The sequence below is a fragment of the Triticum dicoccoides genome, chromosome 3B (genome assembly GCF_002162155.2).
Source record: "Triticum dicoccoides isolate Atlit2015 ecotype Zavitan chromosome 3B, WEW_v2.0, whole genome shotgun sequence".
NCBI lineage: Eukaryota > Viridiplantae > Streptophyta > Magnoliopsida > Poales > Poaceae > Triticum > Triticum dicoccoides.
In genome coordinates this window covers 830,070,908-830,089,429 of record NC_041385.1, presented here as the reverse complement: position 1 = coordinate 830,089,429, position 18,522 = coordinate 830,070,908, and positions in this window count along the sequence as shown.

The following is an 18,522-nucleotide window of genomic DNA, read 5'->3' as shown; positions in this document are numbered from 1 at the left end:
TACCGGCAAGTCACTTTACTCGTTCCGTAACACATCATCCTGTGATCAACTCCTTGGTCACATTGCGCATATGATGATGTCCTACCGAGTGGGCCCAGAGATACCTCTCCGTTTACACGGAGTGACAAATCCCAGTCTCGATCCGCATAAAACAATAGATACTTTTGGAGATACCTGTAGTGCACCTTTATAGTCACCCAGTTACGTTGTGACGTTTGATACACCCAAAGCACTCCTACGGTATCCAGGAGTTACACGCTCTCATGGTCGAAGGAAGAGATACTTGACATTGGCAAAGCTCTAGCAAATGAACTACACGATCTTTTGTGCTAGTCTTAGGATTGGGTCTTGTCCATCACATCATTCTCCTAATGATGTGATCCCGTTATCAACGACATCCAATGTCCATAGCCAGGAAACCATGACTATCTGTTGATCACAACGAGCTAGTCAACTAGAGGCTCACTAGGGACATATTGTGGTCTATGTATTCACGCGTGTATTACGATTTCCGGATAATACAGTTATAGCATGAATAAAAGACAATTATCATGAACAAGGAAATATAATAATAATACTTTTATTATTGCCTCTAGGGCATATTTCCAACAGTCTCCCACTTGCACTAGAGTCAATAATCTAGTTCACATCACCATGTGATTAACACTCACAGGTCACATCGCCATGTGACTAATACCCAAGAGTTTACTAGAGTCAGTAGTCTAGTTCACATCACTATGTGATTAAAACTCAATGAGTTTTATGTTTGATCATGTTGCTTGTGAGAGAGGTTTTAGTCAATGGGTCTGAACCTTTCAGATCCGTGTGTGCTTTACAAATCTCTATGTCATCTCCTAGATGCAGCTACCACGCTCTATTTGGAGCTATTCCAAACAACTGTTCTCCTTGGAGCTATTCTAAATTATTGCTCCATTATATGTATCCGGTCTCTCTACTCAGAGCTATCCGGATAGGTGTCAAGCTTGCATCGTCATAACCTTTACGACGAACTCTTTTACCACCTCCATAATCGAGAAAATTCCTTAGTCCACTAGTTACTAAGGATAACTTTGACCGCTGTCCTGTGAGCCATTCTTGGATCACTCTTGTACCCCTTGACTGACTCATGGCAAGGCACACTTCAGGTGCGGTACACAGCATAGCATACTGAAGAGCCTACGTCTTAAGCATAGGGGACGACCTTCGTCCTTTCTCTCTATTCTGCCGTGGTCGAGCTTTAAGTCTTAACTTCGTACCTTACAACTCAGGCAAGAACTCCTTCTTTGACTGGTCCATCTTGAACACCTTCAAGATCATGTCAAGGTATGTGCTCAATTGAAAGTATTATTAAGCATTTTGATCTATCCTTATAGATCTTGATGCTCAATGTTCAAGTAGCTTAATCCAGGCTTTCCATTGAAAAAATTTCAAAATAACCGTATATGCTTTCCAGAAATTCTACGTCATTTCTGATCAACAATATGTCAACAACATATACTCATCAGAAATTCTATAGTGCTCCCACTCACTTCTTTGGAAATACAAGTTTCTCATAAACTTTGTACAAACCCAAAATTTTTGATCATCATCAAAGCATACATTCCAACTCCGAGATGCTCACTCCAGTCCTTAGAAGGATTGCTGGAGCTTTGCATACTTATTAGGATCTTTCGGGATTGACAAAACCTTCCGGTTGTATCACATACAACCTTTCCTCATTAAAATCGTCGAGGAAACAATGTTTTGACATCCTATCTGCAAGATTTCATAAATAATGCAGTAATCGCTAATATAATTCCAACAGACTCTTAGCATCGCTACGAGTGAGAAAATCTCATCGTAGTCAACTCCTTGAACTTGTCGGAAAACATCTTAACGACAAGTCAAGCTTTCTTAATGGTGACATTTACCATCATTGTCCGTCTTCCTTTTGAAATCCATCTGTACTCATTAGCCTTACGACCATCGAGCCGTTCTGCCAATGTCTACACTTTGTTTTCATACATGGATCCTCTCTCGGATTTTATGGCCTCAAGCCATTTATCGGAATCCGGGCCCACCATCGCTTCTCCATAGCTCGTAGGTTCATTGTTGTCTAGCAACATGACCTTCAAGACAGGATTACGTACCACTCTGAAGTAGTACGCATCCTTGTCATCCTACGAGGTTTGGGAGTGACTTGATCCGAAGTTTCATGATCAATATCATAAGCTTCCACTTCAATTGGTGTAGGTGCCACAGGAACAACTCCCTGTGCCCTGTCACACACTAGTTGAAGAGACGGTTCAATAACCTCATCAAGTCTCCACCATCCTCCCACTCAATTCTTTCGAGAGAAACTTTTCCTCGAGAAAGGACCCGATTCTAGAAACAATCCATATTGCTTTCGGATCTGAATTAGGAGGTATACCCAACAGTTTTGGGTTTCCTATGAAGATGCATTTTATCCGCTTTGGGTTCGAGCTTATCAACCTGAAACTTTTTCATATAAGCGTCGCAGCCCCAAACTTTTAAGAAACGACAACTTAGGTTTCTCTAAACCATAATTCATACGGTGTCATCTCATCGGAATTACGTGGTGCCCTATTTAAAGTGAATGTGGTTGTCTCTAATGCCTAACCCATGAACGATAGTGGTAATTCGATAAGAGACATCATGGTACGCACCATATCCAATAGGGTGCAACTATGATGTTCGGACACACCATCACATTATGGTGTTCCAAGCGGTATTAATTGCGAAACAATTTCCACAATGTCTTAATTGTGCGCCAAAACTCGTAACTCAGATATTCATCTCTATGATCATATCATAGACATTTTATCCTCTTGTCACAATGATCTGCTACTTCACTCTGAAATTACTTGAACCATTCAATAATTCAGACATGTGTTTCATCAAGTAAATATACTCAACATTTACTCGAATCATCTGTGAAGTAAGAACATAATGATATTCACTGCATGCCTCACCACTCATTCGACTGCACACATCAAAATGTGTTACTTCCAACAAGTTGTTGTCTTGTTCCATCTTACTGAAAATGAGGCTTTTCAGTCATCTTGCCCATGTGGTATGATTTGCATATCTCAAGTGATTCAAAATCAAGTGAGTCCGAACGATCCATTTGCATGGAGTTTCTTCATGCATATACACCAATAGACATGGTTCGCATGTCTCAAACTTTTCAAAAACGAGTGAGTCCAAAGATCCATCAACATGGAGCTTCTTCATGCGTTTTATACCATTGTGACTTACATGGCAGTGCCACAAGTAAGTGGTACTATCATTACTATCTTATATCTTTTGGCATGAAAATGTGTATCACTACGACCGAGATTCAATAAACCATTCCTTTAGGTGTAAGACCATTGAAGGTATTATTCAAAAATAGAGTAACCATTATTCTCCTTAAATGAATAACCGTATTGCGATAGACATAATCCAATCATGTCTATGCTCAACGCAAACACCAATCTCGGTGGTAGAGGGAGCGTGCGATGCTTGATCATGTCAACCTTGGAAACACTTCCAACATATATCGTCAGCTCACCTTTAGCTAGTCTCCGTTTATTCCGTAGCTTTTATTTCGAGTTACTAACACTTAGCAACCGAACCGGTATCCAATACCCTGGTGCTACTAGGAGTACTAGTAAAGTACACATTAACATAATGTATATCCAATATACTTCTATCGACCTTGCCAGCCTTCTCATCTACCAAGTATCTAGGGTAATGCTGCTCCAGTGGTTGTTCCCCTTATTACAGAAGCACTTAGTCTCGGGTTTGGGTTCAACCTTGGGTTTCTTCACTAGAGCAGCAGCTGAATTGCCATTTCATGAAGTATCCCTTTGTTCCCTTGCCCTTCTTGAAACTAGTGGTTTCACCAACCATCAACAATTGATGCTCCTTCTTGATTTCTATTTTCGCGGTGTCAAACATCATGAATATTTCAAGGATCATCATATCTATCCCTGATATGTTATAGTTAATCACGAAGCTCTAGCAGCTTGGTGGCAATGACTTTGGGGAAACATCACTATCTCATCTGGAGGATCAACTCCCACTCGATTCAAGTGATTGTTGTGCTCAGACAATCTGAGCACAAGCTCAACGATTGAGCTTTTCTCCCTTAGTTTGCAGGCTAAGAAAATCGTCGGAGGTCTTATACCTCTTGACGTGGGCACGAGCCTGAAATCCCAATTTCAGCCCTCGAAACATCTCATATGTTCCACGACGTTTCGAAAACGTCTTTGGTGCCTCTACTTAAACCATTTAATTGAACTATCACGTAGTTATCAAAACGTGTATGTCCGATGTTCGCAACATCGACAAACGACGTTGGGGTTCACCACACTGAGCGGTGCATTAAGGACATAAGCTTTCTACTGATCGCATAATCGCTACTATCAACTTTCAACTATATTTTCTCTAGGAACATATCTAAACAGTGGAACTAAAGCGCGAGCTTACGACATAATCTGCAAAAGGTCTTTTGACTATGTTCAAGATAATTAAGTTCATCTTATGAACTCCCACTCAGATAGACATCCCTCTGGTCATCTAAGTGATTACATGATCCGAGTCAACTAGGCCGTGTCCGATCATCACGTGAGACGGACTAGTCATCATCGGTGAACATCTTCATGTTGATCGTATCTGCTATACGACTCATGCTCGACCTTTCGGTCTCCGTGTTCCGAGGCCATGTCTGCACATGCTAGGCTCGTCAAGTTAACCCTAAGTGTTTTCGCTGTGTAAAACTGTCTTACACCCGTTGTATGTGAACGTAAGAATCCATCACACCCGATCATCACGTGGTGCTTTGAAGCGACGAACTGTAGTAACGGTGCACAGTTAGGGGAGAACACTTCTTGAAATTTTGTAAGGGATCATCTTATTTACTACCGTCGTCCTAAGTAAACAAGATGCATAAACATGATAAACATCACATGCAATCAAATAGTGACATGATATGGCCAATATCATTTTGCTCCTTTTGATCTCCATCTTTGGGGCTCCGTGATCATCATCGTCACCGGCATGACACCATGATCTCCATCATCATGATCTCCATCATCGTGTCTTCATGAAGTTGTCTCGCCAACTATTACTTCTACTACTATGGCTACCGGTTAGCAATAAAGTAAAGTAATTACATGGCGTTGTTCAATGACACGCAGGTCATACAATAAATAAAGACAACTCCTATGGCTCCTGCCGGTTGTCATACTCATCGACATGCAAGTCGTGAATCCTATTACAAGAACATGATCAATCTCATACATCACATATCATTCATCACATTCTTCTTGGCCATATCACATCACATAGCATACCCTGCAAAAACAAGTTAGACGTCCTCTAATTGTTGTTGCATGTTTTACGTGGCTGCTATGGGTTTCTAGCAAGAACGTTTCTTACCTACGCAAGACCACAACGTGATATGCCAATTGCTATTTACCCTTCATAAGGACCCTTTTCATCGAATCCGTTCCGACTAAAGTGGGAGAGACTGGCACCCGCTAGCCACCTTATGCACCAAGTGCATGTCAATCGGTGGAACCTGTCTCACGTAAGAGTACGTGTAAGGTCGGTCCGGGCCGCTTCATCCCACAATACCGTCGAAACAAGATTGGACTAGTAACGGTAAGCATATTGAACAACATCAACGCCCACGACTACTTTGTGTTCTACTCGTGCAAAGAATCTACGCAATAGACCTAGCTCATGATGCCACTGTTGGGGAACGTAGCAGAAATTCAAAATTTTCCTACGTGTCACCAAGATCTATCTATGGAGAGACCAGCAACGAGTAGAAAGAGAGTGCATCTACATACCCTTGTAGATCGCTAAGCGGAAGCATTCAAGTGAACGGGGTTGATGGAGTCGTACTCGTCGTGATTCAAATCACCGATGATCCTAGTGCCGAACGGACGGCACCTCCGCGTTCAACACACGTACAGCCCGGTGACGTCTCCCACGCCTTGATCCAGAAAGGAGAGAGGGAGAGGTTGAGGAAGACTCCATCCAACATCAGCACAACGGCGTGGTGGTGGTGGAGGAGCGTGGCAATCCAGCAGGGCTTCGCCAAGCACCATGGGAGAGGAGGAGTAGGGAGAGAGGTAGGGCTGTGCCAGAACTTCGTGTATAGCTCCCATGCACCTCCCCACTATATATAGGGGTGGAGGGGCTGGTTTCTTGCCCTCCAAGTCCATTGGGGCGTTGGCCAAGGTGGGAGGAAAGAAATCTCATTATTTCCTTCCCCACCGATTGTTATCCCCCCTTTTTAGGGATCTTGATCTTATCCCTTCGGGATATGATCTTATTCCTTCTAAGGGGGGATCTTGGTGCACCTTGACCAGGGGTGTGGGGCCTTGCCCCCACTACCCACGTCCATGTGGGTCCCCCCATGCAGGTGGGCCCCACTCCGGAACCTTCTAGAACCTTCCCGGTACAATACCGAAAAATCTCGAACATTTTCCGGTGGCCAAAATAGGACTTCCCATATATAAATCTTTACCTCCGGACCATTCCGGAACTCCTCGTGACGTCCGGGATCTCATCCGGGACTCCGAACAACATTCGGTAACCACATACAAACTTCCTTTATAACCCTAGCGTCATCGAACCTTAAGTGTGTAGACCCTACGGGTTCGGGAGACATGTAGACATGACCGAGACGTTCTCCGGTCAATAACCAACAGTGGGATCTGGATACCCATGATGGCTCCCACATGTTCCACGATGATCTCATCAGATGAACCACGATGTCAAGGACTTAATCAATCCCGTATTCAATTCCCTTTGTCTATCGGTATGTTACTTGCCCGGGATTCGATCGTCGGTATCCAATACCTTGTTCAATCTCGTTACCGGCAAGTCACTTTACTCGTTCCGTAACACATCATCCCGTGATCAACTCCTTGGTCACATTGCGCATATGATGATGTCCTACCGAGTGGGCCCAGAGATACCTCTCCGTTTACACGGAGTGACAAATCCCAGTCTCGATCCGCATAAAACAATAGATACTTTCGGAGATACCTGTAGTGCACCTTTATAGTCACCCAGTTACGTTGTGACGTTTGATACACCCAAAGCACTCCTACGGTATCCAGGAGTTACACGCTCTCATGGTCGAAGGAAGAGATACTTGATATTGGCAAAGCTCTAGCAAATGAACTACACGATCTTTTGTGCTAGTCTTAGGATTGGGTCTTGTCCATCACATCATTCTCCTAATGATGTGATCCCGTTATCAACGACATCCAATGTCCATAGCCAGGAAACTAGAGGCTCACTAGGGACATATTGTGGTCTATGTATTCACACGTGTATTACGATTTCCGGATAATACAGTTATAGCATGAATAAAAGACAATTATCATGAACAAGGAAATATAATAATAATACTTTTATTATTGCCTCTAGGGCATATTTCCAACAAAGATAACCCGGTCCCGGAGGCTACTGCCTTATTGCCGAAAATTTAAAAGCCGTCAGAAGAATTTTCCGGTTCAAAATGAAGAATGCCGGTTTAAGATCTGATTCAAGAGAAATCGGTTCCCCCACAAATCTCTGAAGCTCTCAAATCCGGTTTAAGAATTTCCGGTTCAAAAAGAATTAATTTCTCGCAAGTTCGAGTTTAAAGGTCGCCAGAAAATTTCCGGCTGAAAAAGAAGGATTCCAGTTTAAAACCCGGTTCAAGGGAAAGATATCTCCCACAAAGCTTTCAAGCTCTCAATATCCGGTTTAAGAATTTCCGGTTCAAGAAGAATTTGTTTCATGCAATAAGTTAAAGGTTGCCGAAGAGGACCTGCTGCCCTAACGCGCAGTTCAAATATGGGTATCCTGCCTTATGGGCTCATCTTCATATGATCACTTGGGGGCTTCCTGTTCAAACATAGGTGCATTCACCAAAGAGAACATAGCGTTACTACCCTCTTGATGCGGCTATCAAGCCAATATTATCATAAGAGCACAACTCTGGTTACTTCGGTAATCCGGCTATCAATCCAATATTATCATAAGGGGCCAAAGAGAGTTTGTTGCACAACACAACTCAAACATAGGTACCCGGCAAGCACAACTCAGGAATATATCACATGGGGGTTTCTGCTTGCAAAGCTGAGTCCTGTCCATTAATCCGGCTATCACACCACAACAAAGCTTGGGAGCTTCACACCCAATGGGCCAAAGAGAGTCTTGTTGCTACGCACAGCTCAAACATAGGCACCCATTGAGCACAGCTCACAAAGTTACTTGGGGGCTCTTTGTGCAAAGCAACAAAGAGTTTGAAAGGACCCTTGTAATATGCTCTCAAGAACGGCTTGGAAGCCTGGTGTATTCACCTAAAACCCCGGGTTAACCTGCCTTCATCAAGTAAGCCACTCCTATCCAGGTAATCCTGGCATGACCCGCCGAACGTTGGACAAGTCAATCTTATACAGACCCTGAACTTGTCAAAGTTAAAATGACGATTGGTTAGTTGGAGGTCCATCTTAAAAGGCTTTGTCAAATGGTTTAACTCAGTGGCCTGGCAGCCCATGAAAAGCCTCGAATTTGGGCCTGGCAGCCCTTGAAAAGCCTCGGCTACATGGTTTTATTTGCTTTTGCCAAGTTTTTATCCTTTGATAAATTTTATGTTGAACCGGCGTATATTGACCCGGCATGAGTATCAGTCATCAAATTAACCCGGTGTTCATTAACCCGGCTCGACTTTCAACTACAAGTTGTCAGTACATAATCATTTATAATCCGGTATTTATTGACCCGGCCTGGCTTTCGACTATAAGTCGTCAGTATATATTTGGATTGCGCCATTGGAATTATGCGCTTATAAACCATTGGGTATATTATTCAAATAGCCAACATGGCTGGATTCATATTATGGTTATCAACAACCAATATTATGATTGAGGTTTTCAATGTCGCTTCAGCGCACTGGATATTATTTTATCAATGGGTATGATTTATTCTACAATTGCAGGAACAGTCCCGAGTCATTGCAGGCTTACAACCCGGCACTTGGGGGCTACATTATTCAAATATGCAAGTCTCATGTCGCTGCAAGCATGCACCATGACACTTGGGGCTAATGCAAAGTCATTTTTTGCTCACCATATTGAAGACCCGACTCATCACATTGTAATGAGCCGGCCCTTGGGGGCTACCAATTGCCTCTGTCAACAATTTAAGGTACAAAGCTTTTTATCCATTATATTGAAGGGTCCACTACTCAGTTGGTAAAGCACAAGGCTCTTTAACCTTGTGGACGTGGATTCAAGCCCCATGATGGGGGTTACATCATATGATGTTATATTTGTTGAAGTATATATCAAGTCCCAGCTCAATATTATCTTACTGAGCCGGCCCTTGGGGGCTACACATCACTGCTCAAATTTACATGATTATATTTACAATGTCCCTGCTCATTATTGCATACTGACCCGGCCCTTGGGGGCTACACTGTTGGATGTTTTATGAGCATAAGGCAATTTCAAGTCCCAGGTTGCTGGAAGCATGACAACCCGACACTTGGGGGCTACATATATGGAGTATTCAGTTTTCATTAGTGACTGAGCTGAACAACATGGATTTCTTCAAAGTGGCAGTAATTATATGGAAACAAGTCTCAAATCATCACTTTGTTCTGTTCAAGACTTGGGGGCTACAGGTAATATGGATATAAGGGAGAAATATCTTCCATTTTCAGTATGACCCGACATCACTAATCATCATGACCCGGTGTCTGCAGCGATCATGAACCGGCGTTGGAAACAATCATGAACCGGCGTTGGAAACAATCATGACCCGGAATTATCAGTTTTTATAACCCGGCGATTTTTGGAAATCATAGATCGGCAAGTTCTACATTTTCAAACCGGCTGAATATCAGTTGAATATTTGAAGACCAATATTTTTTTCAAATCAGAGCATTGAAGGCCGATTCAAATGGATTCTTTGTTTACAAAATATCTTCTGCAAGTAAATTGACTATGAAGATGGTTTATTAATTGACTCAGATTTTCTAGAAGCAAGAAATAACAAAGATTTAAGGATGATCAAGCGCCGGTTTATAAGAATCTTTAACCCGGAGCACAAGCCGCCAAGTTTGTTCTTGTGTTTGTTTTATAGGATCGGTTTAACATGGATGAATCCAAATTAAATTGGGGGCTAATGTTGGGGATATACCCCGCGGTATGAACCGGCCGGAAATATGACCCGGCCGGGCTTGGCGGTTTACTTGAGACCCAGTTGACACTTGGCGATTCACTGGCGACCCACCCTGACCAGACGGTTTACAAGCAACCTACCTGGACATTATGACTCACTGGTAACCCGGCGGGCAGTGGAAGGATGACAAGGCCCAAGGTCCAATAGACCGGTTTATATTAGTGGTGGGCCGGTTTAAGAGGAAAGCATAAGGAGTATTCACTTACAAAGGAAGCAAGACTAGGACTCCACTTGTAATAGAGTAATCCTAATCCAACTAGGACTAGTGATGTAACCCGCCCCTTCAACTTATATAAGGAGGGGCAGGGCTCCCCAAAGAGGGACATGCAAGAAACAATATCTAGGGCTAGACACAAATAGAGGAGAGCCGGTGTATAGCGACTCCCTCATGATGATAATGAGATCTAGCCTCAAACATCATGTAGAGTTGTTACCGGATGATGTTTCCCGGGGCCCGAAGCTGTCTAAACCCTTGTCTTGTGTTGCGTCTCTCGATTCCGCTTAACCCCTCTCAAGCTACCACATAGATGTGTTGGCCTCGCGACTAAGTCCTCACACTAAGGACATCTGACATGTTAATTCCACGACAGAGACTTTAATGAGTTCAGCATGTCGCCAAAGGGCGAGTGCTGAAACATGTCCGCAGCGGTAAACTCCATTACCGGAGCCCAACCTGGCTCAAGAATGTGCGGATCGGCGCCAACACCCGAATATGAGTCCGGGGGTCCGGGGATACGGGCCTCTACAGAGATGCGACATGTGTTTGGCTCCACCGCCGATGAGTGTGCATCCTGCGGGACGGGATCTATCCCTCCGTCCTGGGGCAACACAACCTGTTCCGGATTTGAATCCGGGGCATGTATTCACACATGTATTACGGTTTCCAGTTAATAAAATTATAGCATGAACAATAGACAATTATCATGAGCAAGGAAATAATAATGACCATTTTATTATTGCCTCTAGGGCATATTTCCAGCAATTCGACCATTTGAGCCACCACCAAATCATATCAAGGTCTCGCGAGAAGGAATTGTCCCCAGCTCGCTCTCTTTCGCGGAGGTAGTGAAGCGAGGGTCGGAGATGGCCGATCGTCGTGTAGGAGGGAGCGTTAATCTTGCTGTTGGACAGTCTAAGGTGGTGGGGTAGAAATCCACCTCTTTCGTTGGACGGAAGCAGCCATCTGCTCTTTCTGCGAAGGAGCAAGCTCCTGCCCCCAAGCCAACCAGATCCACGGCCTCAACTGCTGGATCGGCCCAGGTACAATCATCTCAATCTGCTAAAGTTGAAGTGGAACAAGTCCTTGATCCTAGGTATAAAGACATGATCTGCTTCTATTGTGGAGGGCCTGGGCATTATGTTGGGAATTGCGTGAAGCCAAAAGCATGTTTTATATGTCAGCAAAATCACAATGTTAACAACTGTGCAGCGCTGACCTACTGCTGATTTCTTTGGTAGTGGAGCTCGAGGGCTTGGTTTCTACTATGTGGATGTGCCTGTAGCTAATGAGTCAAAATGGTTGAACTTCCAGAATTGTGCTGTGGTGAATATTTTAAAAGGAGAGGTGGACTGCTCTAAGCTGATGGAACTGCTATCTGCCACTTTCTGCAAGACTAGGCAATGGCATGGCGGATTAGAGGGCTTTCTAGCAAGACCTTTCTGGTCAGATTTACCCCCTAGAACAAAGTTGAGGACCTCATTGAGATGCCTGGGTTTTCTCTTCCACATGATGTGAATGTCACTTTGACTGAATGGAAAGGAGGATGCGAACCTTTTGGGGAGCTGGTTGAAGCCTGGGTTCTAATTGAAGGTATTCCTCCAAAATGGTGTACATGGAAAGTATTTGCTCAAATTGCTTCACTCTTTGGGGTTCTTACAGATGCTGATTGGGATGGCATGTTCGGGACTTTCTTTGAGAATGTTAGGATTAAAATTGCCTACAGAGATCCCACTAAGATTCCATTTGAGAGGCTGATTGAGATGAAGAAAAAACTATTCCTCCTTATCCGATTCTGAAAATAAGGAACCTAAAGAAGAGGAGCTGGGGGTTCTCCCCCTTGAGGCCATTCATATCTTGCAAAGTGAGACATGGAAGAGATCCTTACTAGAATCACTCAATCAAGCCCAGAAAGATGGAACCATTCCTGAGAATAAACCAAAATGAAGACCTATGCTAACTCAGAATCCTGCTACCAGAGGACATGGAAATGTCAACATCATGGAGAAAGATGTTGCATACAAGAGGAAGAAAAACCTGGAGATCCCGCAAAAGTTTAAAGGTAAATCCTTTTCTACTATTGATAAATCTATTCTTGTTGATCAAATGGGTAAAATGAACTTAACAATTGGAGGGGATGAATCTCAAAAGAACTTCACCATTGATGAGATGATAGCTGAGGAGAAAGAGAGATGTCTGGTTTTTGCAAGCAATAATCTCGAATTAGTTCTACCTGATAACCTAGACATCAAAATCAATGAGATAGTTAGTACACCTGTGGGTGGCATTTCCTTGGAGCCAGTTGGCACTGCTGTTGCTTTTAGGAAAACACCCACTGTCCTAACTAAGGCTAAGCCTTGTGGCTTATCTCACCCTTTTAAAATTGCTTAATCCATGATAGGTCTTATTTGGAATATTAGGGGTCTTGAATAACATGGGAAAATTCAGTGCCTTTGTGATACTATTACTAAATCTGATCCTGATTTTATTGGCTTTCAAGAAACTAAATGAGAAGTTATTCTGGGGGTTTCCTCAAAGCTATTGATAGATATGATAATTTTGTTTGGCACTTCTTGCCTGCTGATAATACTGCTGGGGGGATCCTCTTAGGATTTAAGAAAAATATCTTTGAGGTTGTTGGTTTTATTAACCAAAGATTTTCTATTGTTGCTACTATTAAAAATAAGAATGATAGCTTTGCTTGGCAACTGGTGCTGGTCTACGGTTCTGCATGTCCTTAGTTTAAAATGGATTTTGTGGCAGAACTACATGATACTTTGACAAATTCATCTTATCCTATCATGATTTGTGGAGACTTTAACTTGGTTTGGAATGAAGCTGAAAAAAGCAGTGGCTTGATTAACCAACAAACTGCATTTTATTAATGATTGGATCAACAGATGGGCCCTGATGGAGATTTCTATCTCTAACAGAGTGTTTACTTGGTCTAACAATCAGATTTCCCCAGTTTTTGTTGTTCTTAATAGAGTGTTTACTTATGTGGACTGGGACGCCCATTTTCCTTTCTCTACCTTGTCAGTACATCCCAGAGTGGGAAGTGATCACACTCCTTCAGTCCTGGACAATGGTGCTAGAGCCCCCTCTAATCCCAAACCTTTTAGATTTGCAAAATGGTGGCTCTCTCAGCCAGGTTTCCGTCAAATGGTCACAGAAGTTTGGAACTCTGTGTCCTCATCTAATTCTTCAGCTGAAATTTGGATGGTTAAGACTAGGGTCCTTAGGAAGAAGTGAAAGGGGTGGAGTATTAATAGGGAGGCAGCTTTGAAAAAGAAGAAAAAGGCATTCCTTATGGAGTTTGACATCCTTGATGCCTGTCTGAATCTCAGCAGCTATCTGTTTCTGTTTTTGATAGGATGAAGGAGATTAAGAAGGAACTTGATGATGTTTGGAAAAAATAGGAAACTGCCTAATCGCAGAGATCTAGCGACAGGAAAATCTTAGAGGGGGGTAGGAATAATGCCTACTTCTAGACTCTTGCTAATCTAGGCATAGGAAGAATCATCTTACTGAGTTGAATGGCCCTAATGGTGTGGTTACTTATACCAATGATATGCTTGAGGTGGCTACCTCCACTAGTAGAAAAGAGGGCTTTGGTTCAGGCCGGGTCAGCCCATTAGTCTCGGTTTAGTCCAGAACCGGGACCCATGGTGGCATTGGTTCCGGTTCGTGAGCCCAGGGGGCCGGCCGGGCCACGTGGGCCATTGGTCCCGGTTCGTCTGGACCTTTTGGTCCCGGTTGGTGGGGCGAACCGGGACCAATGGGCCTGGCTCCTGTCCCACCACTATTGGTCCCGGTTGGTGGCTCGAACCGGGACAACTGGCTACCCTTTAGTCCCGGTTCATGCCACGAACCGGGACCATTGAGGTGCCTATATATACCCCTCGCCCGCGATCAGAGCACTCCACTGCTCTGTTTTTCTCTGGCCAGGGAGGGGAGGGCTTTGTGGTGCTCTAGGTCACCTCCTATGCACTTGAGGTGTTCGATGAAATGCCCGAGCCACACTGGTTAAGCCTTCTCCTCTCGAAGCACGACCTCTGGACTCTATTTTTCCCGAGATTTGTCTAGGTTTATATTAGCGGCCCGTCACGCCCCGTCCCCGTCTTCACTGTCGTCGATCGCCCACACCGATCTCGTCGCCGGCACCACCATGGTGAGCCTCTTGTTCTTATCTTCTTTCTGAAAAAAATATTCTTGCTTTAGATAGATACTTGTCTATTTTTCTTACTATTTTTTTGCTTGTTATTATATAGTGCGATGGTTTTGGTATCCGCCCCCGTCGGCCCTCATCCTGTCTATGATTCACATGTGGTATATATTATCTTTATAACTATTGCTTCATTTATTGTTTATGAAAATTATGCCAACCAATGTGACATAGATTTTATTTATCTGGGAGGTATGTGAACCGGAAATTCCAACCGACCCTATTGTCGAGAGGTTAAACTTAGTTGAAGAAGAAATCAATTTCTTGAAGGAAAAATAAAAAAAATGAGGAGGAGAAGATGATATTGGAGTTGCATGTTGCGGATGTCGTCGATGATCACAAGATCAAGATGGATGCAATGCGCTTGAAGATTAGAAAGATTAGAAAATATGCCATTCATACCGAGGCTTGGTATCATTATGTCATTGGATCAATTGTTACCTTGGTTGCGATTATGACAGCATTTATTTTCGCATTGAAATGTTTTACATAGTTTCAATGTATGGTTTAATTAATTTAGATGCTCTGGAGAGCTTTATGTTGTTAGATGAGAACTATGTATGTACTTTGGTTTTAATGTGATGATGAACTTCTATTAATTTGGTCACTTAATTATCTATTCATGATGTTCTGTAATGGTTTTTGACACACTTAATTATATATAATGCACGCAGATGAACCGGCAATAGATGTACGGAGACAGACACACCTCCAAGTACATTAAGGGCGTGCATGATTTTCTCGAAGTGTCTAAGGCAAACAAGCAGAATGGTTTTATGTGTTGTCCATGCCCTAAATGTGGGAATACAAAGTCTTACTCTGACCGGAAAATCCTTCACACCCACCTGCTTTACAATGGTTTCATGCCACACTATAATGTTTGGACAAGGCACGGAGAAATAGGGGTTATGATGGAAGACGGCGAAGAAGAAGAGGACGATGACAACTATCTGCCCCCTGAATACGGTGATGCTGCAACGGGGGAAGCTGCTGAAGATCAAGAGGAACCAGATGATGTGCCCAATGATGCTGCAACGGGGGAAGCTGCTGGAGATCAAGAGGAACCAGACGATGTGCCCGATGATGATGATCTCCGCCGGGTAATTGTCGATGCAAGGACGCAATGCGGAAGTCAAAAGGAGAAGCTGAAGTTCGATCGCATGTTAGAGGATCACAAAAAAGGGTTGTACCCCAATTGCGAAGATGGCAACACAAAGCTCGGTACCGTACTGGAATTGCTGCAGTGGAAGGCAGAGAATGTTGTGCCTGACAAAGGATTTGAGAATCTACTGAAAATATTGAAGAAGAAGTTTCCAAAGGATAACGAATTGCCCGACAGTACATACGCAGCAAAGAAGGTCGTATGCCCTCTAGGATTGGAGGTGCAGAAGATACATGCATGCCCTAGTGACTGCATCCTGTACCATGGTGCGTACAAGGATCTGAACGCATGCCTGGTATGCGGTGCATTACGGTATAAGATCAGACAAGATGACCCTGGTGATGTTGACAACGAGCCCCCCAGGAAGAGGGTTCCGGCGAAGGTGATGTGGTATGCTCCTATAATACCACGTTTGAAACGTCTGTTCAGAAACAAAGAGCATGCCAAGTTGATGCGATGGCACAGTGAGGACCGTAAGAAAGACGGGAAGTTGAGAGCACCTGCTGACGGGTCGCAGTGGAGAAAAATCTAGAGAAAGTACTGGGATGAGTTTGCAAGTGACCCAAAGAACCTATGGTTTGCTTTAAGCGCGGATGGCATTAATCCATTCGGGGAGCAGAGCAGGAATCACGGCACCTGGCCCATGACTCTATGTATGTATAACCTTCCTCCTTGGATGTGCATGAAGCGGAAGTTCATTATGATGCCAGTTCTCATCCAAGGCCCTAAGCAACCCGGCAACGACATTGATGTGTATCTAAGGCCATTAGTTGAAGAACTTTTACAGTTGTGGAATGGAAACGGTGTACGTACGTGGGATGAGCACAAACAGGAGGAATTTGACCTAAAGGCGTTGTTGTTCGTGACCATCAACGATTGGCCCGCTCTCAGTAACCTTTCAGGACAGACAAACAAGGGATACCACGCATCCATGCACTGTTTAGCTGACACCGAAAGTATATACCAGGGAAGCTGCAGGAAGAATGTGTACCTGGGCCATCGTCGATTTCTTCCGACCAACCATCAATGTCGAAATAAAGGCAAGCATTTCAAAGGCGAGGCAGATCACCGGAAGAAGCCCGCCATGCGTACCGGTGATCACGTACTTGCTATGGTCAATGATTTACACGTAATCTTTGGAAAGGGTCCCGACGGACTAGCTGTTCCGAGTGACGCTGAGGGACATGCACCCATGTGGAAGAAGAAATCTATATTTTGGGACCTACCCTACTGGAAAGACCTAGAGGTCCGCTCTTCGATCGACATGATGCACATGACGAAGAACCTTTGCGTGAACTTGCTAGGCTTCTTGGGTGTGTATGGGAAGACAAATGATACAGCTGAGGCACGGGAGGACCTGCAACGTTCGCACGAAAAAGACGGCATGCCTCCAAAGCAGTATGAAGGTCCTGCCAGCTATGCTCTTACCAAAGAAGAGAAGGAAATCTTCTTTGAATGCCTGCTTAGTATGAAGGTCCCGACTGGCTTCTCGTCGAATATAAAGGGAATAATAAATATGGCAGAGAAAAAGTTTCAGAACCTAAAGTCTCATGACTGCCACGTAATTATGACGCAACTGCTTCCGGTTGCATTGAGGGGGCTTCTACCGGAAAACGTCCGATTAGCCATTGTGAAGCTATGTGCATTCCTCAATGCATTATCTCAGAAGGTGATCGATCCACAAATCGTACCAAGGCTAAGGAGTGATGTGGCACAATGTCTTGTCAGTTTTGAGCTGGTGTTCCCACCATCCTTCTTCAATATCATGACGCACGTCCTAGCTCATCTAGTCGATGAGATTGTCATTCTGGGGCCCGTATTTCTGCACAATATGTTCCCCTTTGAGAGGTTCATGGGAGTCCTAAAGAAATATGTCCGTCCGTGCTAGGCCAAAAGGAAGCATCTCCATGGGCCATCAAACAGAGGATGTCATTGGGTTTTGTGTTGACTTTATTCCTGGCCTTAAGAAGATAGGTCTCCCTAAATCGCGGTATGAGGGGAGACTGACTGGAAAAGGCACACTTGGAGGGGACTCAATAATATGCAGGGACGGATATTCTTGGTCTCAAACACACTACACAGTTCTACAGAACTCTACCTTGGTGACCCCGTATGTCGATGAACACAAGAACAGTCTGCGCTCCAAACACCCGGAGCAGTGCGACGACTGGATTACATGTGATCACATCAGGACTTTCAGCAGTTGGTTGGAAACACGTCTCAGAGGTGACAATACTGTTTGTGATGAGTTGTACTTGTTGTCTAGGGGACCATCTTTGACTGTATTGATTTACAAAGGATACGAGATAAATGGGAATACATTTTACACGATTGAACAAGATCAAAAGAGCACCAACCAAAACAGCGGTGTCCGCTTTGATGCGGCAACCGAGAGGGGAAAGGACACATATTATGGTTACATAATGGACATATGGGAACTTGACTACGGACATGATTTTAAGGTCCCTTTATTTAAGTGCAAATGGGTCAATCTGTCAGGAGGTGGGGTACAAGTAGACCCACAGTCCTGGGCCCTTGGAGCATATAAAAACTTTTACAGATGGGTCCCTAGGGATGGCAAAAACATTGCCTTCTGGCATGATATATGGATTGGGGAATGTTCTCTTAAAACTTCATTTTGGGACCTGTTTGATATCTATCAACAACAAGAGGCCACTC